Genomic DNA, 16,859 nt, shown 5'->3' on the forward strand with positions numbered 1-16,859 from the left:
CTATATGGCAGGGCAGTGACCTAGGGCTGCCAGGGTCATGACAGGGGAAAGGTTAGAGTGCAGCATGGAAGCTGTTCGGGGATGCCGGAGCATAGTATGGGCGAGGCTTGAGGAGGTTTGAGTGGGTTGTGGTCATAGCAGGGATGAAGTTTGAGAGTGTGAGGGGAGCAGTAGGGAAGCAGTTTAGAGGGATTGGGAGAGGCCCGGGGAGCTATTTGAGGGAGTAGAGGAGTTGTGGGGGGAGTGAGGAAGGCATTGGAGGGTTGGGAAGCTGTATGAGCTCTTTGGAGTGCAGGTTGAGAGTGGATAGGGCTAATGGGAGTAGGTAGGCTGAGGCTTGGCTCCGATCTCACTTCATGCTGGTGTAGATCAGGATTAACCCCATTGAACTCACCTGGGTTTTACCCTGGTGGAACTCTAATGAAGCAGATCTGAATCAGGCCTTTTAGTTTTTATTCTGTACAAACTCTGTGCCTTAAGAAAATAATCCCACATAAAGTAGAAGCTCAGCTTTTCCATCCCACAAAAATAAACAGCTGAACTCTGGCTCCAGGATTCCCAGATGGACTGAGCCAGCCCTGTCCCACTGGAGCAGAGAGCACCCTGGCTGTCCCAGTGAGACCCAGTACCAGCGCTGGGCCTCCTTGACCCTTAGCACCGGCACAGAGGGACCCAGTTTGTCTCTTTCTTGAAATTCTGCTGTTCAGCCCTACGTCTTTCCTTCCCGGGGTGTTTGCGGGAGCTGCAGAGGGAGTAGCAGTGCTGAGGGAAAGGCAGCGAAAAGAAAGAGAATGAAAAAAGGCAGCATTTCTGAGTCCTTAGCTGAATTAGCAGGACAAACATTGTGGGAAGTAATCAGGCAACGTGCAGCTCTCCTTCGGGAATGTTTGCCGCTGATCACACCGCAGCTGGAGTGCTAGAGAGTGAGTGAACGCTGGGCTCTTGACACAAATGTGAAGTAGGGTTTTGCTGCAGCTAGAGGGCTGTGCTGATGCACATCTCTAGTGCTCTGTCTGGCTATGCTGATGCACATTCCCAGTGCTGTCTCCGGCTGCGCTGAGGAGCGGTCCCCAGTGCTATACCTGGTGCTGTCACTGACTACCTAAGGCTTGCAAGCAAAGCAGCTCAAGAATCCGTCCTGAAAGGAAGAGGCTGGAATCATTCCAGGGGAAGGGCTGTTCCTAGCCAGCATCATGCCTGGATCAGGTTTACTTCAGCTACCTTCTCTCCAACTTAGTGGGTGAGACACTGTTCATCACTCAGGTAAGGAACATCCCTGGACTTTTCTTATCCAGGTTACTTTCCTGCTTTGATCAGACAACAGCAGCCAGGGCAGGATTAACGGATAGTTGTTTCTGGGAGGGGCAGGGGCTGGTTAGGATTTAGCAAAAGATTTTTGACCCCAAATATTTCAGAGAAATTGCAGAGCCACTTCAGGCGGGTCTGAAAATCTGAGGCGGCTGCAGAGAGAAGGGCTCTGTGGACTTTCCCTTTCAACTCAGCCCTCTGCTAAAGTTTGGAGATCCGTAATTAGACGGTGTGGCTAAAGAGAACTAATAGTCAAACCATGCATGATAGATGCTAGTCATGTCACTCAAGGCATCACTGGAAAATGCTGAGGTTCCTGGAAGATGTATAAAAAGCTAAATAGAATAGAAGAGACAATTAGTCATTTTGGTTCATTGTGCCAATAACAATACCTTCTACTTGTATGCATGCAAACCGGGATTGAAAAGGGGGTTACAAGGTCCTATCAGGGCAGTGCCTGTGGGAAAGGAGCTGTGTGTTTGGAGTTTCAAAGGGCTAGTGTGGAAGGAAAGTGTCTTTGGTATCTGACCAGTGCCTGGCTTGTAATTCATTCTCCTAGGCTGCTCCAGGTTTTATAGAAACCCCTGCTGTTCTACTCAGCCCCCCTTATGAAGCTGCTTGCATAGCTTCCAAAAACTAGATTTCCTCTGAATGAGCGCAGCATCTGCCACCAGAAACTTCTCCCCCCAAAGGGACCTGAAGGGAAAGCGATGATGCTATGTAAATAATACAGATCATAAGTGGAGGCAGGTGTGAGGCTGGCTGAGACTCACAAGAAAATCCACTTTGTTTCAAGAGGATCATAGATGGCTACTTCCCAACTTGGCAGCGGGAGGAATTAGCCCATCAAAAAGGGTGTCGATCTATTTAGCAAAAGTTTCCAGTGCAATTTAAATAGCTGGTAGATGTGCAGCATTTGGAAGCTAAACGCTCTTCATTCTGATTCCCTGCCTCTCCACCAGAGGCAGGGAGTAAACAGGCTACTGGAGAGCAAGTAGGTTGCTGCAGCTCCCGTTTGGGATCCTCAGTCTGTTCAGCACAGGTCCCTGCTTTGGAAGTCCTCGGGGCTTTGTCCCTCCCTGTCCCCTCCTAACCTTCAGACTTCAGTGCTCCTTGGGGAGAGGAGTCAGGCACTCTCAGGCCCTGCTATGAATCTCCCTTTCATACTGTCTGTCCCATGTCCCCTGTGCCCAGCCTGGTAAAGGCTGTCCGCACTGCCCAACCGGGGTGCTCTGTCAGGCTGGCCCAGCATTCTAATGTGACCCGTCCCCTTTTGATGAAAATCAGACACTGCCCAGGAAGGGTTAAACTGTGAGGCCGTCAGGCAGCTTCCCCAGGGTGAAGGGAAACGCTGCCTGAATTGTGAGATTGGACTCTCGGAAGCTGGAGAGGGAAGTCCCCTGTTAGCTCACCTTGCCCATCTCCTGGGCCGGGTCATTCCATGTTGGCTGTTCTCTAGCATTTGGTCCAGACTAGTGCTGAACGTCCAAGGGATGGAGCTACCCCTCACCCCTTAGGAGATGATCTCCCAGCCCAAGAGAAAAAACAACAAGGAGTCCTTGTGGCACCTTAGAGACTAACAAATTTATTTGGGCATAAGCTTTCGTGGGCTAGAACCCACTTCATCAGATGCATGGAGTGGAAGATACAGGAGCAGGTATAAATACATGAAAAGATGTGATTTGCCTTACCAAGTGTGAGGTCAGTCTAACGAGAAATTCAATTGACAGCAGGATAAATAACTTTTGAAGTGGTAATGACAGTGGCCCATTTCAGACAGTTCACAAGAAGGTGTGAGTAACAGTAGGGGGAAATTAGGTTTAGGTTGCTGTTCAGTAGGTGTTTCCTTATATTCAGCCCAAATGATCTCACTGTTATTTCCATCTCATTACACCTAGGTACATCCCTGTGTATCACCCTAAACAACCCCTCCCCCGCCTTGGGGCATACACCCTTCTGACATTTGCCAGCTGCTAACGTGCTGGCATTTTGCTCCTTTAATCTCTCCTGCCCTCTGTCATTTTCATTGCTTTTTTTTCTGGACTCTTTCCAGTTCATCAAGCTTCCTCTGTAACGGGGTGCCTAGAATTGAATGTGGTAACCCAGAGTGGTGGCACCAGAGCCACCTTCCCCTCCCTGCTCCAGGGCATTCAACCTTGGAGTGTGCAGCACCAAACTGCCTTGACCTTTGTTATAACACAATCCTTTGCAGTGTGGTATTTGCTGCCCACTCTCCCCACCAAATCTCACAGCCGTTCCTGGTCTCAGCTCTCCCTCCCGCTGATAATAGTGTTTGGGGTTATTGTCCCCGGGCGTAATAAAACACTTTCCCAAACTGAACCTTAGGCCAGGTCTGCATACAGACCTATGCTGGTATATCTATTTTGCTGCACGCCCCTGAGCAGTATAGTTACACCGACCTTAAACACCCCCCCCCCCCCCGTGTAGACAGCACTACGTTGACGGGAGAGCTTCTCTAACTATGCCGATAAGAGAGCTCTCTGAGAGCTCTGCGCATAGGAGCGTCTTCGTGCAAGCACTACAGTGGTGCAGCTGCACCAGTGCAGCATTTTAAGTGTAAACCTGCCCTTACTTTGCTATTTTTCTAACCTTTCTAACGCCAAGTGGCAGCTTCTTTTGTGGCTTTAGCATGGGACTAGCAAGCAGAAGATGCAGATTCAAGTTTCATCTCTGCCACTGACTTGCTATGTGATCTTGGGCAAGTCACTAAAATGTCTCGGTGCATCGGTTTCCCCATCTGTAAAATGTGGATAATACTGACTCCCCTCACAAGGGGGAGGAAGAGTGTGTGAGGACTTTTATTATGTATTGAGGGAGAGGCAGAGAGACCCTGAGCCAGTACAGTATATGCATAACATTAAGCCAGTGGTCCCCAAACTTTTTCACTTGTGCCCCCCACTTACCTGGTCTGTGCCTCCCAGGGAGCTTCAGTAGGGAGCAGGAACCAGGAGCGCAGTCATAGATGGGAATGGGGCCGTGGTTGGGGCCGGGGCCAGCATTGCAGCTAGGGCCACAGTCAGGGCCCAGAGCTGGGGGCCGCAGCCAGGAGCAGAGTCAGGGCTGGGACCAGAGCTGCAGCTGGGGCTGTGACCAGGAATGGGGCTGTTGGCAGCAGAGCCGGGGGCAGAGTGGGGCTGAGTGGTGCTCCCTCCTGGGGGACAGGCCTGGGCCCTGGCTATGCCCCCCAAACGTTCCTCCATGCCCCCTTAGGGGGGCGCACCCCACAGTTTGAGGACCCCTACAGTAAGCACATGAGTAGTATGCATTGATTTATATGGGGCTACGTACATGCTGAGGGTTATGCACCTGTTTAAGTGCTTTGCTGGATTCAAGCCCCAGCATCCAAAAGATGCTAGATGCATTACAGAAGTCTGAGACCCAGTCTCCCTGTGCCAAAGCGCTTCAGGCCTCAGGAGAGGACAAAGGGAAGAAATCTCAGTTGCATTTCTCCCCAGTTGTTCCTTCAAGGAGTTTTCACCCCTCTCCCCACCCAGCAGTCATGGGGGCTGCACCACAAACCCTGCTTACTGCCTAGGATCTCCACAGATCCCAGAGGATGTTGGTACAGGGGAGCTTGGAGACGTCTGCAGGGGGTCTTTGTGCCTCTGCAGCAGCTCTTTGGTACTTTGGCTCCAACAAAATCTCACTACTAGGGCTTCCCCTGGAATTCCCCTTAAAGGGGAATCCCATCATGGGGTGGGATGTTACCTTGGTGCCCTGAGCTCTGCTGGGCTGGGAGGGGGAGGATGCATTTCCCCACCTCCTTGTATACACCCCTCAACTGTGGAGTGCCCTCTAGTGACCAGAGGAACCGGTTACTGTCATGGAGGCAGCTGAGCCCCTTCTACTTGGGAGGGCAAGAGACATGCATGGAGGTTCCATCCAGGCACAGCTCATGGGAGCATAATCAGGCCCTTAATTGATTGATGTTCATGAATAAGGCTGCGATTCTTTCACAGAGGTCACAGAATCCGCAACTTCCATGACCTCTGTGACGTCTGCGGACTTCGAGCGCTCTACGGCCATCCACACCAGGCACTGCTGGAGCAACCTGGGGCCAGCTGCTCCAGTGGTCCCTGGGGCCAGCCGCACCGGCCTTTGCTTGGGAGGCCCAGGGCCAGCTGGCTTCAGAGATCACCCGAGCAGCGATCCTGGGGGTGACCTGGGGACTGCCCGAGCAGCAGCGGTCCCCGGGCAGCTGGAGCAGCGGTCCCCGGGCAGCTGGAGCTGAGGGGCAGTCAACCCCCAGCACTGGAGCAGGGGCCCCCCCGGAGCAGTGGGGCCCCCGAAGTAGAGATTTAGTCGGGTCGTTTTGGTAAAAGTCATGGACAGGCCACAGGTTGTGAATTTTTATTTATTGCCAGTGACCTGTCTGTGACTTTTACCAAAAATACCTGTGACTAAATCTTAACCTTATTCATGAAGCACTAGGTACCTTTAGACACACGAGTGCTCAGTAGGATAGATACCCCACTGAGGACAGAGAAGTGTGCTTATGTAGCTCCTCCTTAATATCATCTGTGAACATCATTAACCTCCCCATTTCAGATCACTAATAAAGATGTTAAATCAGACCAGACCCAATACTAGCTCTACAGCCCACTCCCCGCTCCATTCCTTGCTGTTTGTCTTCACCCTTTGTTTCCAGGCCCTTGGCAGGTTCTCAGTCCAGGTGGCTGCATCAGACCCAAGCCAGGCTGAACTGGTTTTTCAAGTCTGATTATATGGTGCACAGTCTAAAATTCCAGTGATGATGCTTTATTTTTAAAGCACCTAAAAGTGTGCGTGGCACTTCATGAAACGCGGAGAGGCCCAGCCCCTGCCTCCAAGACCTGCCGATCTAAATCCAGCTGGGACATGACAAGGAGGGAAGAAAAACAGACCGGCGGGGTAAATTCCAACTCCAGTAGACATAACCATGCTAGCTCAATCAGCCCTAGCATGTGTATATCTCCTTGGGCTGGAAATTACCCTCCCCCCCAGCTCCGAGGGGGCCAGACCCAAAGGAGAAGGGAAGGACAAAGGCAGTGATAACACTGTTCAGCAAGGCATGGGCACAGCGTGATGGCTCCATTTAAAAAATCCCTACATGGCATCCACTGCCATCATCTGCCTCCTTGCCATCACACCTGCCTCTCCCCCAACACACGGCCCTGTTGCTGAGTATAATCCCTCCAGCTACCGGCAAAAGCAGGAGGTGAGGGAAAGAGAGGGAGCGCCTTTGTGTTGGATCTTTTTGCCTAGAGCAACCTGTGCCTGGGGCTGGAAATGAACAGGGTTGAGGAAGGGCTTGGGGGAATATTGAATCCCTTTTCCCCTCCCCGGCTACAGTTGCTCCTGACTTCAGACTGAGTGTGGGAGAATCAGTGCTAAAAGTCTGGGGCGGGGTGTCTATCATCTGGGAGTCGTGGCTGTGGTAAGACAGTGCCTCAAGTGCTCCCCTCAGCAACCGGGCTCGGTTTTTAATTTGAATTTTCTTTTCTTTTGTTGCTGGGTCCATGACCCCTAAGCAGTGCCCCCCATCCGCCGCACACACTTTAAGCACTGGGGGGAATGCTGGGCTTTACACAGTCACTGCAGCACTGTGGTTTCTCTGACTAGAGCTGAGTGCCAGTCCAAGCCCAGACACATCAGAGGAGATTTGCAAAGGGGCGTTGGATGCCCAACTCCTGTCAATGTTCACGGAGATTTGGGGGGCCTGTCGGGCCTTCTGTGACTTTGAAAATCTCCCCCCTCATCTTATCTTTAAACAATTCATTTGCTGTGCATTTTGTTTTTATAGGCTGGCATGTGTGGCCTTTCTACCAGGGTTAGACATTCTCTGGGCAGGGCTCTCTTCTCCCTCCCAGCCATATGGCAAGAGTCTTTGTGACTATAAGCCATAAGACTCTACATTGTTGAAGTTCCCATACTTCCCTCTTCCCATGGGCGTTGCAAGGAGAGCAAGAGTAGTTTAAAAGCCTGAAGCAGATGTTACTTCTCCTGTCATCCTTGAAAACATAATAAGCTCCTTCACTCCAACAGCTCCCGCCAATTTGGAGGCAAACTTTCTTAAAGACAGAGAGCAAATCTCCATCAGACTAGTCCAGGTGGAAACATCAGACACTAAAAACAAGGCTAAAAAAATCTCAGGCTGCAGCTATTAAGCTGGGTAATGAGACAGGCCTCACACTTTGTATCAAACAGGGAATTCTTTACCTGAACTTTAATGGAATGATTCATTTCTTCACTACACCAGCTTATTGCATCTGTGAGAAATACTTCTGAGTTTGAAAAACTGAAATAGAAAAGTGCAGCATCCAAAATATGGCTTAGTTTTTAAAGTGATAGCAGATACTTAGCACTAGAAGTAAAGCATAGTGAGTAAGGGCTTTAAATATATTAGCAGTAGCACCCATGGGCCCACATGAGGGTCAGGGCCCCATTGCACTGAGCATGGTAGGCAAAGACAGTAATAGTCTCTGCCCTGAGGCTCTTAGCATCTAATATGAAACAAGACAGGATTCTGAGTATAACAAACACTAGGAAGGCAGAAATACCAGCAATGCCTGACAGCCCCACCTTTACGAAGCTGTGACGGGTTCCTGCCAGGGTGCCACTTGGAACTGAGGTACCACTGAACCCTCTGACCCACCAGCCTGGGCTCCCTCTCACACTGTACTGCTGTGACAAGCTGCAAAGCCCTCCAGCCTGCACTGTCACCAGCATTCACACAGGTAGGGACACACCCAGCTGCAGTTACATGCAGGCTCTCTAACCACCAGCTTCCCAGCCTAGGACCCCAGAGTAGAACCGTCCTGCCCTGGTCAAATCTGGCCACTGTATGGGTTTAATACCTGGCCCGCCTCTCCCTCAATGTGAAGAGGACAATGCACACGTGTGGTACCAAGCAGAGATTTTCCCCAAGCACTCCAGTCAAAGCTCACTGGTTTAGATTAAAACAAAAGCAAGTTTATTAACTACAAAAGATATATTTTAAGTGATAGCAAACAGATCAAAGCAGATTACCTAGCAAATAAACAAAAAAAATGCAAACTGAGCTTAATATACTAAATAGAATGGGCATGAATAGCAGATTCTCACCCTAACTGATGGTACAGGCAGACTTGTAGATTCTTAAGGCACAAGCTGCACTTGCTTTGCAGCTTGGAATGCCCAGGTGTTTCATATACAGGCTAGAAATCCCTTTAGCCTGAGACCAGCACTTCCCCCAGTTCAGTCTTTGTTCCTCAGGTGTTTCCAGGAGTCTTCTTGTGTGGGGAGTGAAGAAACCCAGATGATGTCACTCCCTGCCTTATATAGCTTTAGCATAGGGCGGGAACCCTTTGTTTCAAAACTTGATTCCCAGACCGGTTTGTGGAAAAATACTGACATCCCAAGATGGAGTCCAACATCATGTGGCCTGGTCACATGTCTTTGTAGAGTCATAGCAGCCATTACTTACAGGCTGTCTGGAGTGTTCTCAGGAAGGCTCAACAGGTGGGAGATAAGCTTCTCCTAAGGCCTATTGTTTTCCCTAATGGGTCATTGCCCTGACTAGGCCCTTCCCAACCAGCCATCTAGACTGAAAGCATCTTGTCTAGTGGGGGTTACCCAGGTGTAACTACATTTGAAGTACAGATAGATGGTCAGTATTTATATCTTTGGATACAAAAATGAGATGTGCATACAAATAGGATAATCATATTCAGCAAATCATAACTTTTCCAATGACACCTCACATGACTTATCTTGTACAAAATGCATCATAATTATGCCACAACCATATTCTAATAATATTACTATGACGAATATGGGGTGCAGTGTCACAGAAGCCATCAATGGTTGGTAGAAATAGATCTTGAGGAGGGAATCTGCAGCGGGCTGCTTTACAGGTCAGCTCAGGGCATTCCAGACATCGGGGGCAGTGTGGAAGAAGGCACAGAGATGTTCGGGAGAGAAGTAGACCAGTGGGCTGGTGTCTAGCCTAAGAGGTGGTGTGATAAGAGAGAAGAGTGGATAAGGAAGGCAGGGCAGAGTGGTAAAGGTTCTGGAAGGTGAGGGCAAGAAACTGGAATTGATGTGATGGAAAACAGGGAGCCAGTGGATGAATCCAAAGAGGGGGGGTTACCATAGGCTGGGAAGACTATCTTGGCAGAGATCTTGGCACTCCTAAAGCTCTCCATGAGACCAAATGCATATTGTAGTACAGCAAACATGAGCAACTGCTGAAAAGCATGGTGGAGAATTCAGAAACATAACCACTAGCACATGAAATCAACCACAGGCACATAATAGTGCACAAGCTTCTGTGCATGTTCAAGCAGCAGCAGCTATCTCTTGTCTCATCCTTAGCATCCAAAGCCTGACAGAGCTCCAAGAAAAGGCAGAGCTAGTTTTATGGGATGACAAAATCTGATCGCATTATACTTCTACCCCCAGCCAGGTCCCCTGGGTGGGGAATAGTGGAGTCAGTGAAGATGAGTGCCATCTCATTGTTGGAAAACATTCATAGCCACTGGATCCCATAAATCTAAGTTTGGTTCTCAGAAGCTGTACATGCTTGAAATTTCAAGCAGGTTTTCTTGGGGACTAGATGACAATCTCTCTTTCATCTTCTCTACTAGTGTTTATTTGCCAGCCAGCCTATATATGGCAACTCTGGCATGATTTTCTTGGTGAGATTCAGAAGTGAGCAAGGGGAACTTGAAGCACGCAGCCTGCACTCCTGTTACTCTGTTTCTGTGCTGTGAAGTCTGAGGATGGCTGCAAGTTGCTGTAGAAGTTACAATTCCCTTTTTCATGGCCCAGACTCTCTGGTCTGGCACTTTATTGCTGAGATGGGCTGTCAGAGCCCTGACAGCTAGCACCATGTCAGATACTCAAGTGTCTCCCAAGCTTCTCTCATGGGTTAATTCCTCAAAGGGCTTGAGAATTTGAATGACAGCCTCCGCCAGACTCCACTGTGCTGAAGTCAATGCCTTGGCCTTCACCTCCTCTGAGCAGAGCATTATCAGCGGCCAGTTGTTCCCTTCCAAATTAAAAAAAAAAATCAGTTGCGTCTGACACGATTTGCTCTTTACAACCCCCCAATGTTGCTTACTGCTCACATTGCCCTCTAGGGGTAGAGACTTTTCCTTTTACTCCTGGTTCCATTATTTGATTAGGGATTGAAGGCAGAGTTATGGGGAATGAGGCTGCTCTGGTGTAAATCCAGAGTAGCTGCACTGAAGCCAATGGAATTACACTAGTATCACAATCTGCACCACTAAAGCTCTTGACCAGGCCCTCATCATTTCCTGACTTCATTACTGGAACCTCTTGCTCTCCGGCCTCCCTGACACCTCCTCGCAGACCTCAGGTCAATTCAGGATGCTGCTCCTAAGGTCATCTTCTTGGGCCTTGCCCTCTGCTGGCTCTGCTTTCTCCACCACATCACATTCAAGCTTCTTGTCCTCCCCTGTAAGGCCCGGCACAGCTCTGCTTGTCCCTACTTACCTGCATTTGTACCTTGGTGTGTTGCCTTCCCCATCCACTCTGCTCCACCAGTGACACCAGCCTCCATTTGGCCACTTCTCCCACAAGCACCATTGTGCCTCCTTCCATGTCTCTTCACTGTGCATAGGACACCCTCCCAGAACTGATCCAGAAGGGCACTACCCTCTCCTCCTCAAGCCCCACTCCTGCCACCATCCCCATGGGAAATCGATGGATAATGGCTAGTGTAGAATGTCCTGGTGCCCAGTTTATTTATTTATGTCTTATAAATTAAAAGACCACACTGACTGGAAACATGCTACTATGCACCTGTAGCCTATGTAACCATGTGTTCCTCTTCCACTGTTACCCACGTCCTCCCTCACTCTTCCCTTTGATTGTTTGATACACCAAATTGTTGTCTCTGTTGCATTTTGCCTTAAACTAGACAGTAAGCTCTTTGGGGCATGGACCATATCTTCCCATGTGTATCTGCAGTGCCCAGTGCAATGGAGCCATGATCTTGATTGAGGCCCTTGGGTGCTACTGTAATTAATAATAACTAGTGTGAGCAAGACCAGAATCCATGTAATTGCTGGATTCATACTCAACTTTTTCTGAGGATCACTCCCACTTTTGTCTTTCTCCAATCTTTTACACCACTGGATCAAGTCAAGAGAGCTAGGAGTCCGAGGCCCCTCCCATTGGTTCTCAGCCTTTCCAAACTACCCCTTTCAAGAGTCTGATTTGTCTTGCGTACCCCAAGTTTCACCTCACTTAAAAACTACTTGTTTACAAAATCAGACCTAAAAATACAAAAGTGTCACAGCACACTTACTGAAAAATTGCTTACTCTCATTTTGACCATATAATTATAAAATAAATCAACTGGAATATAAATGTTATACTGACATTTCAGTGTGATACCTGAATCTGTTTTTCACTGGTGAGCCTTGTCTGAAGCCAAAGCCCCGCCGCCTGGGGCTGAAGCATGTAACTTAGCTTCACGGGGCCCGGGCAATTGCCCAGCTTGCCACCCCCTAATGCCGACCCTGCACTTGCAACCCCCTAACCCCATCCCATGACCAATATTCCCTCTAATTTTCTCCATCCTTGTGTGGAATGAATTTTTTTTATGTGCAGCACCAATATCGAGGTAATGCTAAGATCTGGGAGCCATTGTGACTTCATTGGATTATGTGGGAAAGTTATGGAAAAACTTCCATATGAGGAAAGATTAGTACTATTTAGATTAGAGAATGCATAGGTAAGAAAGGATATAGTAGAGTTGCATAAAATAATGAATGGGATAGAGAAGGTAAATGGGGAGCTCCTGTTTTACCCTCTCTTAATACAAGAACAAGGTGGCATTCAATCAAAATGAAAAGCAACCCATCTAAAACTGATAAAAGGAAACATTTTAACATAATGAACAATTGACTTATGGGACTCGCTGCCAATAGATATAACTGTACACAAGGGTTTGTAAGCATTCATAAAAGGATTACATGTTTATATGAATAAAAATACCCCCTGTCACCTGAGCAAGCAATGCTCTATGGAGAGACCCTGCTGCTACCTATGGCAGGTGGGAGACAAATATAAACAATTACTTTCCTTTCTGCAGCTCCGTCCCTTACCCTTCCCAGGAGTCTAGTGCCCTCTTCTCCCTGTTCCTGTCCTCAGAGCAACTACTGACCAATCCTGCTCCTCCCCGCTTCCAACTGCAGCTCCCTCCCCTTTGTCCCCTTCTCCATCAGAACCCATGTTGAGTGGCTGATTGTAACTCAGCTCACTGCCTGGGCTAAGACTAAACTAAGCACAGTAAACTGAGTGCAGTGCAGACCAGTGCCCTAAGCCTAAAGATCTAACAAGGAGAAAAGGAAAGGACCTTTCTACAGCAACCCCTTCTCTGATAGAGACAAGAAATACTCTCTTCCCCCCCAGCATCAGAAAGACATCCCTAAAAGTGTGAGTAAGTGCCTCTGATAGGCCTGAGGGACAGTGTGTGTGAACGGATATGTGGGAAAGTGTGAGAGAGCAGATATATGGGAGGGAGAATAAGATACACCAAAATATACAGTCAAGAGAAGGGGGAAAAAGGAGGGAAGGAAAAGGGAAGGACGTATAAACACAAATGATACATAATACATTACAATAATATTAATATAAAGCTATTTTATTAATATTGGTTTATTGCTTCGGATTCTCATTAACTAAAGGTTTCATATCCCATAAGTTTCCTGAACCATCCAAGCCATACAACCCCCCCCCCCCAAAAAAAAAACCCCAACATAGTTAATGGAGGAGTAATAATAAAACTACTAATAATTTACACCTCTTCCTTCTGAGGCCATCAAATAAGTTTATACATTTGAATTAATTTAGCCACACAATAACTATTTTGAAGCAGGTAAATATCATCAGCTCCTTTCTACAAATGGAGAAATTGTACTAATACTATTATTTCTGTCATCGTAGCTTTATGACAAAGTAGTCTGCTCCCCAAGTGCACAGGGTAAGAGCAGAGGTCAGGTAACAATGTATTTCTTTAAACATATTGGCTATTTTTAAAAGTTATTTTATATTTCAGCTCAATTGTACTAGAGTAAAAAAATGTGTCATTTTCTATTGTCTGGTTGTGGGAGCAGCAGCAGTTTTCAAAGCTGATAAATAATGTAAACTCCAAGTTCAGCTCAGATTTTAATATAAATTGCAATGTTTAATAATAAATTGTTTCCAGTGCTGCTGAGGGAGCCCCCTCTCCTCGCCGCAGCGCTGGGGCTGGGAGAGAGGCATCTCTCCTCCCCCATAGCCCTGCACACCCCAAGCTCCCCCAAGTCACCATCACCAACCCTCACCTCATCCCACTGCCCCCACCCACCCTACACGCTCGCCCATGTGCGCGCCTGCGCGGTTGGTGCACAGGCCTTGATGGCCTCCTGTGTAGCTGCGCAGGCATGCACCTTAGAGGGAACACAGCCCATGACCCCACTGTGGGCTGCAACCCCCAGGTTGAGAGACACTCACCTAGATGAATTGAGTACCCCCTGGAAGACCTCTGAGTACCCCAGGGATACACAGACCCCTGGTTGAGAACCACTCTAAACTATCCATGCCCCATACCTGATTGGGAATCAACTCTTTACCTTCTGATAAATGCACCATTCTCTGTAGAGCGACTGAGACATCTAGTGGCCAGATAGAAAAGTAGCAGGTCCATGGATTTCATAGGAAAATCTATTTTTTGTATGCTGATGCTGCACATTGTGTGCTGGGCGCTGCCTACACATGTGAAGAGGCTCCCGGCCCCAAGGAGCTCACATTCCAGAGTACAGGCAATGTAGAAATGATGTGGGAGAGCAGGAGACAGTCGAAATGTGGACCTCTTATATATACATTGGTAAACTCACATGTAGCGTGTTAACTTACCCTGCATGTTCCAAGCTCCTCTTGTCTAAGCGCACCCTAACCTGCGAGAGCCCATCTGGTTTGCGTTGGTACGTTTTAATAGAACTGGGAGGGAGGTATGGGGGAATGTAAGGAATCCTGATGAAGCGTCCCCTTTGTGATGCTGCTTAGGCAGCTGCTGGACTAGCGCCCCTGAAGGGATTGGGGGCTGATGTTCTGGCTGTCACCATCAGGAGCAGGGCCGGCTCCAGGGTTTTTGCCGCCCCAAGCGGGGAAAAAAAGAAGAAGCCGCGATCGCGATCTGCGGCGGCAATTCAGCGGAAGGTCCTTCGCTCCAAGTGGGAGTGAGGGACCGTCCGCCGAATTGCCGCCGAATAGCTTACGTGCCGCCCCTCTCCAGAGTGGCCGCCCCAAGCACCTGCTTGGCAAGCTGGTGCCTGGATCTGGCCCTGATCAGGAGCCATGCTTCGGCCCTAAGTAGTTTGGATGAAATGTTTCTGCAGAGAAACATTTATCTAAGTAAGAATGAAGATTTGATTTGCATCTGGAAATCAACCAGTTTCACTAGCGAATCCCTGAAAAGCAGCACACGGTATCCCAATTCTCAAAGCAATTTAGTCTCTGTCAGCTCTGGAAGCCCATCACTGAGGCAGCTGACTCTGCCCCTATTAGGAGGGCAGAACAAATGCCATATTCATTCCTTTCCAGCTCTCTCAAACAAGTTGCTTCACAGCTGTGCATGAGTTGTTCTTCATCAGAGACACCCTGTATCGTGCCCATTAGCCAGGTCCACAATCTGTGTCACCTTCTTCCCTGTAAATCCTTCCCTTATAATAGCTCTAAAATCCCCTCTCTCATCATCCTGCTTGCTAGAACCCCTGTACGCACCCGGCTCATAGGTTGCTTGGATTACACTTCCCTCTCCCTGTGTCTCCCGCAGACCCCATCCCTTCCATCCATATGCTGCTCTGACCAGCTTTTTCCCTTGGTCTCTTTCCACCTTGCATCCCTTCCCTGGCTTCCTCTCCTTTTGCATTAAGTTCAAGCTCCTCGCTCTCTTCTTCAAGGCCCTACGTAATCTCACCACTGCCTACATCACTGCATTCATTTCTGCCTTATCTTCCCCCACTATACCCTACTCTGAGCTTATTGCTCTCACTTTAAGGCTCTTTTGTCTCTTGCTCACTCTTGACCTGGCCCCTTTCCTCATGCTGCCTCGTCCACTTGGGACAGCTTTCCGCACACCCATGTGACTGAATGGCTGGTCTCTGCTCCTTCTGATCCCTCCTGTAAACTATTTCTTTTGCTCACCCTTCCAACCGTGACCCTCTTCCTGGTATCCTCTTCCCCTGCTTTTCACCTGCCCGTTTGGGTTGGTTCTCTCTTGGTCTGAACCAGATAATTAGCTCCCGGAGGCAGTGATGTCTCCTCCTTGTGTGTCAGGCAGGAGCAGGGCCTCCTCTTATCTCTGGAAAGCACCAAGCACAATTATGATCATGTGCACTTACGGGTTGGCACGCCACAAGTAACAATAATAACGTCTCCGTTGCCTTCTCTGTGCTGTCATGTCAAGTGCTGCGCAACATGGAGTCTGCCTATCGTTATGCCTTGAGGCCAAGGCAGGTGAGACTATTTGTATGCTATTTTCACTGTAGCTGGAGCAGGAGCTCCTCTCCCTGCAGCTGCTGTGCTGTGCTGTTATCTCCTGGCTTCCCTGATTGCTCCTCTCTCAAACAGCTTCACCATGAGCCTGGCAGAGTGGCTGCAGTGCCCGGTACTGCTCTCTGAATGTGCCAGCATGGCTCAGTTGGGAGCGCTCTTGCATGTCAGCCAGAAGGTCCTGTGGCTTAAAGTCTCACATCAGGATGTTCTAACCTCCTCTGGAGGCATCTGGGGAGATGTAATCCAGACATATCCTAACAGTGAGGCAGGGCTGAATGTTTACCTGACAGAACAACTAAATTGTGATTGATTATTGGAAAAGCTACTTAATTTACCATTAACCCAGCTTGTTACCCCCAGCATCTGTGCCAAGTGTCAAATTAGAATCAAGGACTGTCCACAGAGAGGCGTATTCAGTGACTGTAACCTTATTGCACTGGGGAGGATAAACATGCCAGTCTAGTCTTGAGAGCTGGGGGCTTTGGAGCTGGGAGACATCAGTCACACTCAACGAGACCCAGATTTATCCTGGGGCTACTGAGACCAGAATCTGGCCCTGTTTGTTTTTTCCTTAGCTCAGTTCATGTCCATTGTCTCCAATGCAGCACTTGTTTTGGTGATCTCTTGGTGTGAAGCACACTGATCAGTTTTGTGTTCTGCCAAGGACTGGAGCAATGGGCAGGGGAGGCTGAGACTGGGGGTGTAGAGGCCTCACCCTCTGGAGAGACTATGAGTGTGCAACTGTAGGGAGAAAACAGCCAAGTAATTATGGATACACAGCATCCATGGGTACCTGGGCGATATCCCAGCCTGACTGCAGGTACGGTCTGTCTCTGACAATCTGATAGACACTCTCCTCCAGGTGCATCTCTCTGTCTGAGCTCTGTGTGTATGTATCTTCCCTAACCACCAACGACACCTGCTGTTACCCGGTCTCAGTATTATGCAGACTAATTCTGTGGGGTGAATAGTGCCGCATTCCATCCAAGTGAGTTTATAAT

Source organism: Emys orbicularis, chromosome 4 (genome assembly GCF_028017835.1).
Source record: "Emys orbicularis isolate rEmyOrb1 chromosome 4, rEmyOrb1.hap1, whole genome shotgun sequence".
Taxonomy (NCBI): Eukaryota; Metazoa; Chordata; order Testudines; family Emydidae; genus Emys; species Emys orbicularis.